Raw genomic sequence first — 12,306 nt, forward strand, 5'->3', positions numbered from 1 at the left:
CTGTACCCCTGAATATAATACTGCCACACACTGTACCCCTGAATATAATACTGCCGCACACTGTACCCCTGGTATATTACTGCCACACACTGTACCCCTGAATATAATACTGCCGCACACTGTACCCCTGAATATAATACTGCAACACACTGTACCCCTGAATATAATACTGCCGCACACTGTACCCCTGAATATAATGCTGCCGCACACTGTACCCCTGAATATAATACTGCCGCACACTGTACCCCTGAATATAATACTGCCACACACTGTACCCCTGAATATAATACTGCCGCACACTGTACCCCTGGTATATTACTGCCACACACTGTACCCCTGAATATAATACTGCTGCACACTGTACCCCTAAATATAATACTGCCACACACTGTACCCCTGAATATAATACTGCCGCACACTGTACCCCTGAATATAATGCTGCCGCACACTGTACCCCTGAATATAATACTGCCACACACTGTACCCTGAATATAATACTACCACACTGTACCCCTGAATATAATACTGCCGCTCACTGTACCCCTGGTATATTACTGCCACACACTGTACCACTGAATATAATTCTGCCACACACACTGTATCCCCTGAATATAATACTGCCACACACTGGGCCCCTGGTATATTACTTCCACATACTATGCCCCTGGTATATTACTGCCACACACTATTCCCCTGCAATATTACTGCCACACGTTATTCTCCTGCAATATTACTGCCACATGCTATGCCCCCAAATACATTTTGCCACTATGCCACTGTACTGCACAAAATTAATGATGCCACTGAGTAGGCACCTATACCCTAGGTGCGAGAGGAAAAAGTTCAGTAGAAAAAATGTTTACCCAAAACCTCAAGGAGAGTGTATAAAATATTTATAATGAATGGAACAGACCGTGCTTCAATTAACAGTGGTATTTATTATAATAACACATTCATTATAAAAATTGAAGTAATATTAAGAAGATCCCCTCACAGGGCCCTATGGGGGGATCAGATAATAAGATAAAATACACTAAAATAATTACTGATGCTTCTAATGTGTGTTCATATAGCAGATAACGTGTAAAAATATCTAGCAATATATGGTTCACTGTAAAGGTATAAATGTCACTTAGTATGAAGTAATGTATCACAAAACAATTATTGTGAATGGCAGTTGTTATAAAACAATGTTGCAGTATTGTCCTTCTGATATGAAAGTGTATCAGGATTGCGGTGTCCTCTGAAGGCAGAAATATTAAAAGTTCCATCAGAGTAAATAGAAAGTCTGTGGACTATGAGTGCCGATATTTGTCTGCGCTGGCAGGCGCTGACTAAAGATGTTGCCGGTGATGGAAGCAGCTGGTCCGGACTGCACCGGACCTGTTGTTTAAGCTGCCCGTCTGTGTGCACAGGATTATAGAAGCGCTTTAAGAGTAAGGATTATGCGCTCACCAGTATCTGATGTTAGGCAGTCCACATTAGTACCCGATCTGGGACAAGAGCTGTTTGCCGGTTCTCTGATGCACTCCGGTGTCTCGGCCTCGTGAAGTTGGCTTGTGACGTCACTGAGAGCTCTGCTGGAACAACGGCCTCACCGGAGTGGAGATGGAACAGGAGCCGTAAGTGTTAGCCACATAACTCCTCTGTGAGATAATCTATTAGACAGACGGGCAGCTTAAACAACAGGTCCGGTGCAGTCCGGACCAGCTGCTTCCATCACCGGCAACATCTTTAGTCAGCGCCTGCCAGCGCAGACAAATATCATAGTCCACAGACTTTCTATTTACTCTGCTGGACCTTTTAATATTTCTTCATTCAGAGGACACCGCAATCCTGATACACTTTCATATCAGAAGGACAATACTGCAACATTCTTTTATAACAACTGCCATTCACAATAATTGTCTTTCATCTTTATTGAAAGAACAGTTTTGTGATACATTACTTCATACTAAGTGACATTTATACCTTTACAGTGAACCATATATTGCTAGATATTTTTACACGTTATCTGCTATATGAACGCACATTAGAGGCATCAGTAATTATTTTAGTATATTTTATCTTATCTGATCCCCCCATAGGGCCCTGTGAGGGGATCTTCTTAATATTACTTCAATTTTCATAATGAATGTGTTATTATAATAAATACCACTGTTAATTGAAGCACGGTCTGTTCCATTCATTATAAATATTTTATACACTCTCCTTGAGGTTTTGGGTAAACATTTTTTCTACTGAACTTTTTCCTCTCGCACCTAGGTGCCTACCCAATTCAACCTCAGATCAGTGTATTAATTGTGAGCTGCTCTTATCCTTTTTCTTTACACATTAAAACCTGTCCTATCGCGGCGGTTCCTGCGGCCATCAACGGCCGGGACCCGCGGCTAATACAGGACATCACCGATCTCGGTGATGCCCTGTATTAACCCTTCAGACGCGGCGATCAAACCTGGCTACCGCGTCTGAAGCGAAAGTGACACTAACCCGGCTGCTCAGTCGGGCTGTTCGGGACCGCCGCGGTGAAACCGGGGACGCGGCGACAGCGATGGAGGGCGACATCCAGGGCAGCGGTGACGGGTCCGGAGCGGCGGGGACACGTGAGTATTACCTCCTATACCAGTGGTCCTCAACCTGCCGACCTCCAGATGTTGCAAAACTACAACTCCCAGCAAGCCCGGACAGCCGTTGGCTCTCTGGGCATGCTGGGAGTTGTAGTTTTGCAACATCTGGAGGTCCGCAGGTTGAAGGTTCAGAATCTTTTTTTTCTAGATTTTCACCCTTTAAAATTGGGTGCGTCTTATATGCCGGAGCGTCTTATATGGCGAAAAATACGGTAATGATGTCGCTGTGCCCCCAGAATTAGTGATGTCACTGTTCCCTCAGAATTAATGATGCTGCTGTGCCCCCAAAATTAATGATGCCACTGTGCCCCCAGAATTACTGATGCCACTGTGTCCCCAAATTTGTACCTGAGAGCTTGGCTCCCGTCCCAGGTCCCGCGCTGCTCCGCTGCTTTGGCCTCTTCTAGTCAGGCCTGGCCAGAGCAGATGATGCAGGCAGTGTTAATTGCGCTACCTGCATCATAGGAGAAGCGCCGGGTGGCCGGTCAGAGAATACAGTTTTCCCTCGCTCTGGGCTGCGGCTATTCATTTGTATCGGTGTCTTAAAGACACCTATACAAATAAATGAGGGGATATCTGGCGGCCGCGGTCTGGATCTGGACCACGGTCCGCCAGTTGAGTGCCCCTGGTCTAGAACATGGTCTTTATGTAGGAATCTGTAGAAACTTTTTCTTTATTTAACTCTGCCAATCCTGGAAACAGTAATTGGGGTGAATTCTCGAGAGCCCTTCAGGGTTTATGGTCAAAGTCAAAGACTGTCTAAGTGTTCTGAATACAATTCAAAATCCTTGAGACACAGGAAATGGTGACTTAAAGGAGAAGTATCATGTACAAAAACCCCTCCATATATCGGCGCCCCCTCCATATATCTCTATGGGAGAGCGATGTAGGCTGCCGCTTCATGCGGTTGTGGACACACCACGATCCTGGTGAGAGCCAGCGCCCCGTACAGAAGATCGTGGGGGGTCCCAGGGGTCGGACCCCCTGTAATCTAAAATGTATCGACTATGCTGCAGATAGGGGATACGTTTTTCTACATGATATATCTTCTTTAAAGGCATAACACTTGAGAAGCAGGTTGAGAACCCTTGAGAAGATGTTATTTAGATGTTTTTTTTTTGCTAAATAGATTGGCAACGTATATTGGAGTAACCTTTCTGATATAAATTTTTACTTGTAGCTGTCACTTTCAGTTCCTTAACTAAACATGCATGGTCTTCATGTAAATAATTTTGTGACTTTTAAAGCCAGTAGGCTGAGCCATTGATGATTTGCTGTGAATTTGGAGCATGTATAGTGCAGATTTGGTTTTGGACATGGTTTGGAGATGAGAAATGCTCTGTTTTTACATGGATTCCAACTCAAAATGCATTTGGAATCCATGTGAAAGAAAACAGAGGTCCTGATTTACTAAGAGTGGAATGTAGTTTTCTTTGAGGGTTTTCTTTCCTGACAAGTATTTTTCCATGGTATTTACTAATGTTTCCCTACGTTTTGCACTTTTCCCTTCGTTTTGCTTTTTTTTTTACAACTGCTCTGAGCTATGGGGTATTCCAGAGCTCATATTCACTACTTTTTCTGTGGAAACATTAGTAAATATGTTGGGATTGTCTGAAAGTGTAGGGAACCCCCCCCCCCACTCTTTTTCAACAGCCTCGCCCCTTTCCCATATACCCTTATTCTGGTTTTTAAGTAAAATGGAGATTTGGAGGTTTTTTTTGGCACAAATTCTGCCGCAGACACAATTTGTGGCGCAATTCGACACATTTTGGCGCACAACCCGACAAAACAGGTCGGGATTACAATAGTAAATCAGGGCCATTAAAGGCTGTGATGGGAATTTATTAGTATTAAAGGGGTATTCCAGGCAAAACCTTTTTTTTATATATATCAACTGGCTCCGGAAAGTTAAACAGATTTGTAAATTACTTCTATTAAAAAATCTTAATCCTTCCAATAGTTATTAGCTTCGGAAGTTTTCTGTCTAACTGCTCAATGATGATGTCACGTCCCGGGAGCTGTGCATGATGGGAGAATATCCCCATAGAAACTGCACAGCTCCCGGGACGTGAGTCATCAGAGAGCAGTTAGACAGAAAACAACAACTCAACTTCAGAAGCTAATAACTATTGGAATGATTAAGATTTTTTAAAAGAAGTAATTTACAAATCTGTTTAACTTTCCGGAGCCAGTTGATATATAAAAAAAAGTTTTGGCCTGGAATACCCCTTTAATTGTACCTTAAACTTACTCATAAAACGTAACTTTTAATAAATTACTTATAAAACACTATACTCACGAAATAAACCATAATGGGACTTGAAGTCTCGATATCAATATCACAAATCAACCCCAGAAGCATGAATCATATTGCGAACCTCTAATAAAAATAGAGGAGCCAATACATAAATTCCCTGGTACCAGGTATCAGAGGTTCGCAATATGATTCATGCTTCTGGGGTGGATTTGTGATATTAATATCGAGACTTAAAGTCACATTATGGTTTATTTCATGAGTATAGTGTTTTATAAGTAATTTATTAAAAGTTAAGTTTTATTAGTTGCCACTGTGAGTTATTTCTTTCTATTGCAAACAACATTTTCTCTTTATCGGTCTATTTGAGCATACTGCGAAATTAAAGGGTTATTCCTGGCAAAAACATTTTATCCCCTACCCAAAGGATAGGGGATAAGATGTCTGATCGCTGGGGGCAGCACGCCCCTCCCATAGACATGAATGGAGGGGGCATGGCGTGACGTCACATCCCCAGTCCCGGAAACCTGGAGGTTTCCGAAACTGGAGACGCAGCTCCCGCATAGAATGCGGGTGCTGCAGGGAGATCGCGGGGGCCCGCCGCTGGGATAGAGGATAAAATGTTTTTGCCTGGAATATCCTTTTAACTTAAACCTACACTAGCTTTAAACTGGCAAAGGTTTCATTCTTTGGTACGTGGACAGTCACAGGTTGTACAGATTATTAAAGGAGAAGTCTTATGCCTGAAATTACAGAAAAACTTATCCCCTATCCGGAGACTAGGGGTTACGTTTTAGATTGCGGAGTAAGGAGATCCGGCTCCCCCCGAGAGCGGAGCGTCACGACCCCCTCCCTCTATGAGGGAGCCGAAGATTGCCGAACGGCTCTCCCATAGAGATATATGGAGGGGGCGGGGCGGCCCCCCTTCAGGCAGGGGTTGTGATCCGCCACTCTGGGGGAGAGCTGGGGCCCCAAAGAGGAGTTTGTGGGGGCTCCAGCGGTCGGAACCCTGTGTTCTAAAACTTTTAGAAGTTTTTCTGTAATTTCAGGCATGAGATTTCTCCTTTAATGGCCTGCACCTTTAATACATTTGTAGCAATTTACTCCATCACAGATCTGCTAAACACCGGAGTTTAAAAGCCAGTCTATAGTTATTGATGGCCAAGTATTTTTTCCCATTTTGTTGCATATGCTTGCACAACTGCCAATGTTTACTTTGGATTAAATAAAGCCTTGTTTCATGTTTAAAGTGTGTAAAGTGCCATTGCCAAGCACTCCACAGCACAAGATTCCAACAAAACATAGAAATGGATTTCTGTAGTTTCCTCTGGAAGATTGACACATTTATTGTTATGTGGGTATATATGAAGAAATCTGTCAATGACAAGGAATGTCAATGGCAATAAGTGCAATAAAGCAGTGCCAGAGGCTTACCTTACCTGATCCATGCGTCTGTGCTGCTTTCCTCCACTGACTACAAGTCATGTGTGATTAAGCACTCAGCAATTACAAGTGACAAACTCTTATTCAGAGGTTTCTTTAACACAAAACATTACGTCTAAACCAGAGGTCAAGTCCTGGGAAAAAAGTGGGGGACTTCACCCAAGATTTCCATACAAATGCTGGTTCCACAGGACTCCTGCTAATGGGAACAGTGTTCCTGCTGTGGAAAAAGTGCAGGAACTGGAGGATTTGAGCCCTGGTCTAAATGGGTTACTGACTGTCCTGTTAGATCGTCATGTTTTTTCTGCCACAATCAACAAAATGTGCACTAGAAAGGGAGCTTGCAACTTTCCTGGATATGCCACTGGGCACCATGCTGCAATAATGGAATCAGCCATGATAATCAAATAATACCGTAGAATTGGCTTGTTCACAACCAGGATGTAGGCTATTAGAAGGATACCCATACTAAAATCTGACTATTCTGACAGCTGGTCTGTCAAATGGCAACTGGTGATACCATTGGGTAGGTTTCTGGGGGTCAGTGCCCACTTTACCACCTCATTCGTCTTTCCTTTTATTTTATGTGTACAAACATACAAATGATATGGGACATGCAGTGTTTTTGGTGAGTCCTTAACTTTTCTTTCTGCTGTGAACATGAAATATGATCCTTTTCTTGTTACAGTTATAGCTTAACAAGGATACTGTGCATAAAACTCAAAAGTACTTGGTTCAGTGTGGAAGAACAAGTAAAACCGCCACAGGAGCGTCCCTAGCAATATGTTAGAATGACGTTGTTTATGAGCCTGATTACTTGGCACAGTCTAGACTGCTGGCTTGTCACTAACAATATTTCTCTTTCTGTCAATGTAGTCATTTAGTTATGAATCACGTGATGCACAGATCCAAGGAGAACAGTAGTCTGTATGCCTCACAGGAGTCCTCATTTTGTCTCTGTCTGTCAAACAAAAAATAAACAGAACATAACATTTCGGTAAAAAGCAAAACACAAAAGTTATAGCATTAAATACTGTAGTGCAGAGGTCCCAACCTTTTGTAGCTTGCAAACTCTTAAATCTGATAGGTGGTGTTGAGCGACACTGAACATTTGGGAAATATTCACACACTGCAGATCTATTCATCTGAACGGAGTAGCAGAAATCCACCAATACCATTTCTGTAAAATAGGGAGTAATCTATCATTCACTGCGCCAGCGTAGAGTGGTAAAATACACAACTGTGCCACTGTGCTGGAGACAGTTATTGGGATGAATTCTCAAGAGCCCTTAAAGTGGTACTCTGCTGGAAAAATTTTTTTTTAATCAACTGGTGCCAGAAAGTTAAACATTAATCCTTCCAGTACTTATCAGCAGTTTTATGTTTCACAGCTTGCTTTTTGAATTTCCTTTCTGTCTGACCACAGTGCTCTCTGCTGACACCTCTGTCCATTTTAGGAATTGTCCAGAGCAGGATAGGTTTGCTCCTACTCTGGGCAGTTCCTAAAATGGACAGAGGTGTCAGCAGAGAGCACTGTGTTAATTAAGGGAAAATTTGAAAAAAAAAAAAAAACTTCCTGTGGAGCATGCAGCAGCTGATAAGTACTGGAAGGATTAAGATTTTTTTTTTTATAGAAGTTCTTTACAAATCTGTTTAACTTTCTGGCACCAGTTGATAAAAAAAAAAATAAGAAAATGTTTTCCAGTGGAGTACCCCTTTAAAGGTTTATGGTCAAAGTCAAATACTGTCCAACTGTCCAGAATACAATTTATAGTCATTGAGACACAGGAAATGGTCATTTAAGGGCATAATCCTTGAGAAGCAGGGCCAGGGAAATAAGAAACATAGCTTACCGCAGATTTGATCCGCTGAATGGGTCTTGCAGAAATCCACCAATACCATTTACATGTGGCAGAGATTTCTGTAGTATAGGGAGTAATTTATCATTGACAAGGTGGCAAAATTGCACAACTATGCAAAAATGAAGTTTGTGCCGAAATTTGGTGCATTTTTGCCACTCTACACTAGTTTTAATTATACAATCAATTTTTTACAGATTTTACCCTATTGAAAAGCTGCCCATGACATGATTTTGACCCAGGTCTCAAAAGGTTAATTTTTATTTGATAACAGACATCTCCACATTCTTGAGGTTCATGTATGCAATGTACAATAACTCTTGTGAGACACCTTAAAGGGGTATTTCAGGCAAAAACTTTTTTTTTTTTAAACCAACTGGCTCCGGAAAGTTAAACAGATTTGTAAATTGCTTCTATTAAAAAATCTTAATCCTTCCAATAGTTATTAGCTTCTGAAGTTGAGTTGTTGTTTTCTGTCTAACTGCTCAATGATGACTCACGTCCCGGGAGCTGTGCAGTTCCTATGGGGAAATTTTCCCATCATGCACAGCTCCCGGGACGTGACATCATCATAGAGCAGTTAGACAGAAAACTTCAGAAGCTAATAACTATTGGAAGGATTAAGATTTTTTAATAGAAGTAATTTACAAATCTGTTTAGCTTTCTGGAGCCAGTTGATATATATAAAAAAGTTTTTGCCTGGAATACCCCTTTAAGTCAGAAAATAGGGGAGGTGTGAAATAATAAAATTCATAGCATATAGTTAAATTATTAGTTTTCTATAGATATTTGTTGTCATTATTATGATTTTACATGGCATCAGTTCCTCCTTTTGTCAATTAGTATTAAGGGGGTGTATATTATAAAGTGTTATTTTACTTTCCCACCTCACTATCCAACCTCATTTTAGCCCATACAACTAAATTACTATAAACACACAACACCAGTATTTTCCTTTATGGCTAGGGGTCAGCCACATCTTTAGTTATTCTTTTGTCCCTTTAAAAAATGTGCATACAGAGAGGCAACAGGCCTCTGCCATCTAGGAATGAAATGAACAGTGTCTTTCTGCCCACTGCTGGAAATACAATTTTTCAAACTACTAAATATGGATCCAGGGAGGCAAACCCAAGCATAACAGCTCCAGTCATATACGGTTGGATGCCTCTTCAGAGCCCCTTTTAAATTAAGCCACACACCACTTTTGTGCCCAATCCATTCACTTACTGTACTTACACAATAGATGGGTAATGTCAGGTATCCATAGAAAGGGCAACTTCCAGAGAACCCAAATATAAAAGAATTATACAGTTACCTGATTTATAGTGAAAAATTAGGACATTTTCCTAGTCTTAAAAGTATAAAGGAGAAAGGACTGGCAAGCTGGAAGCTTTTCAGCCCCTCCTATTATTTTTTCCTGTTCAGCCCAGAGGCAGAGTGGGAGGCCTGTCCTGCAGACAGCAGATATAAAATGTGAAAAGATTGGATACACGATACACTTATATTGGGGATCCAAGTTAGTCAACATTTTCTCACCAGAATTCTGCCCGGGGGTAGAATTCTCTATGTTTGCAAGTACGATTTCTATATTTACTTCTTTTTACTGTAAAGGGGTACTCTGCCCCTAGATATGTTATCCCCTATCCAAAGGCTCTGGGGTCCTGCTGCTGGAACCCCCCCCCCCCCCCCCCACAATCCCTGGGCCAGCGCTGTAGTGTTACGGACATGGAATCCTGGTTCTTCTGTGATCGTGACGTCACAGCACGCCCCATTCATGTCTATGAAAGGGGAAGAATATTTTTATTTTATAATAAATGATTCATGTATTTAGTCCTGTCTATGTTTAATAAAACAAACTATATTGTTCCTAAAGAGAGTTAGGTTATAATCCTGAGTAATTTTTTTCTTGTTGTTTAAACTACTTGGAGAGAGCAGATTGGATTAGGAAATTGTAAGTGTGTAACCAGATGGGATTGGTTGCAGCAATACTGAGTATAGGGGAGTGGGTGTAACTGGGATTTTTTAAATCATTATTTACGGTTTTGTTCAGACAAATGGTGATTTTTACTTTATGTGTGTGTGTGTTTATGTGTGTGTATACACATATATCTATATCTATATATATATATATATATATATATATATATATATATATATAAAGGCATCAAAACTATGAATTAACACATGTGGAATTATAGACATAACAAAAAAGTGTCAAACAACTGAAAATATATCATATTCTAGGTTCTAGCCACATTTTGCTTTGATTACTGCTTTGCACACTCTTGGCATTCTCTTGTTGAGCTTCAAGAGGTAGTCACCTGAAATGGTTTTCACTGGTTGATGTGGAGGAGGAGGTGTGGTGGTGTGGGGGTACTTTGCTGGTACACTGTTTTGGATTTATTCAAAATTGAAGGCATACTGAACCAGCATGTCTACCACAGCATCTTGCAGCGGCATGCTATTCCATCCGGTTTGCGTTTAGTTGGACCATCATTTCTTTTTCAACAGGACAATGACCCCAAACACACCTCCAGGCTGTGTAAGGGCTATTTGACCAAGAAGGAGAGTGATGGGGTGCTGCGCCAGATGACCTGGCCTCCACAGTCACTGGACCTGAACCCAATCGAGATGGTTTGGGGTGAGCTGGACTGCAGAGTGAAGGCAAAAAGGGCCAACAAGTGCTAAGCATCTCTAGGAACTCCTTCAAGACTGTTGGAAGACCATTTCAGGTGACTACCTCTTGAAGCTCATCAAGAGAATGCCAAGAGTGTGCAAAGCAGTAATCAAAGCAAAAGGTGGCTACTTTGAAGAACCTAGAATATGACATATTTTCAGTTGTTTCACACTTTTTTGTTATGTCTATAATTCCACATGTGTTAATTCATAGTTTTGATGCCTTCAGTGTGAATCTACAATTTTCATAGTCATGAAAATTAAGAAAACTCTGAATGAGAAGGTGTGTCCAAACTTTTGGTCTGTACTGTATATATACAGTCATGGCCGTAAATGTTAGCAACCCTGAAATTTTTCTAGAAAATTAAGTATTTTTCACAGAAAAGGATTGCAGTAACACATGTTTATTCCCTTTGTGTGTATTGGAACCAAACCAAAAAAGGGAGGAAGAAAGTTAATTGGACATAATGTCACACCAAACTCCAAAAATGGGCTGGACAAAATTATTGGCACCCTTAACTTAATATTTGGTTGCACACCCTTTGGAAAAAAATAACTGAAATAAGTCGCTTACTATAACCATCAATAAGCTTCTTAAACCTCTCAGCCGGAATGTTGGACCACTCTTCCTTTGCAAACTGCTGCAGGCCTCCCTTATTGGAAGGGTGCCTTTTCCCAACAGCAATTTTAAAATCTCTCCACAGGTGTTCAATTGGATTTAGATCTGGACTCATTTCTGGCCACTTCAGAACTCTCCAGCGCTTTGTTACCATCCAGTTCTGGGTGCTTTTTGACGTATGTTTGGGGTCATTGTCCTGCTTAAAGACCCAAGATCTCGGACACAAACCCACCTTTCTGACACTGGGCTGTACAGTGTGATCCAAAGTCCATTGGTAATCCTCAGACTTCATGATGCCTGGTACACATTCAAGGCACCCAGTTCCAGAGGAAGCAAAACAACCCCAAAACATCATTGAACCTCCACCATATTTCACTGTAGGTACTGTGCTCTTTTCTTTGTAGGTCTCATTCCTTTTTTGGTAAACAGTAGAATGATGTGCTTTATCAAAAATCTCTATCTTGGTCTCATCTGACCACAAGATGTTTTCCCAGAAGGATTTTGGCTTACTCAAGTTAATTTTACAAAATGTAGTCTTGCTTTTTTATGTCTCTGTGTCAGCAGTGGGGTCCTCCTGGGTCTCCTGCCGTAGCGTTTCATTTCATTTAAATGTCAACAGATAGTTTGCACTGACACTGATGCTCCCTGAGCCTGCAGGACAGCTTGAATATCTTTGGAACTTGTTTGGGGCTGCTTATCCACCATCCGAACTATCCTGTGTTGACACCTTTCATAAATTTTTCTCTTCCGTCCATGCCCAGGGAGGTTAGCTACAGTGCCATGGGTTGCAAACTTCTTGATAATTTTGCACACTGTGGACAAAGGCAA

At 41.3% G+C, this 12,306-nt stretch overlaps 1 protein-coding gene across 3 annotated transcripts in view; it reads right to left on the reverse strand.

The window, feature by feature from the left end:
- RFLNA (refilin A) overlaps window positions 1–12,306 on the reverse strand; it is a 104,976-nt gene that overhangs the window by 91,291 nt on the left and 1,379 nt on the right. Inside the window, exons 2-3 of one of the 3 annotated variants that reach the window (XM_056534174.1) lie at window positions 7,379–7,504; window positions 7,055–7,285 (exon numbers count right to left, since the gene is read on the reverse strand). The gene's annotated coding sequence lies outside the window, so the exon portion shown is untranslated. Of the gene's footprint in view, window positions 1–1,455; window positions 1,704–7,054; window positions 7,286–7,378; window positions 7,505–12,306 lie in introns of those variants that run through there. The other 2 variants (XM_056534183.1, XM_056534193.1) reach the window with 2 other exon arrangements.

The sequence above is a fragment of the Hyla sarda genome, chromosome 1 (assembly GCF_029499605.1).
Source record: "Hyla sarda isolate aHylSar1 chromosome 1, aHylSar1.hap1, whole genome shotgun sequence".
In the NCBI taxonomy this organism is placed as follows: domain Eukaryota; kingdom Metazoa; phylum Chordata; class Amphibia; order Anura; family Hylidae; genus Hyla; species Hyla sarda.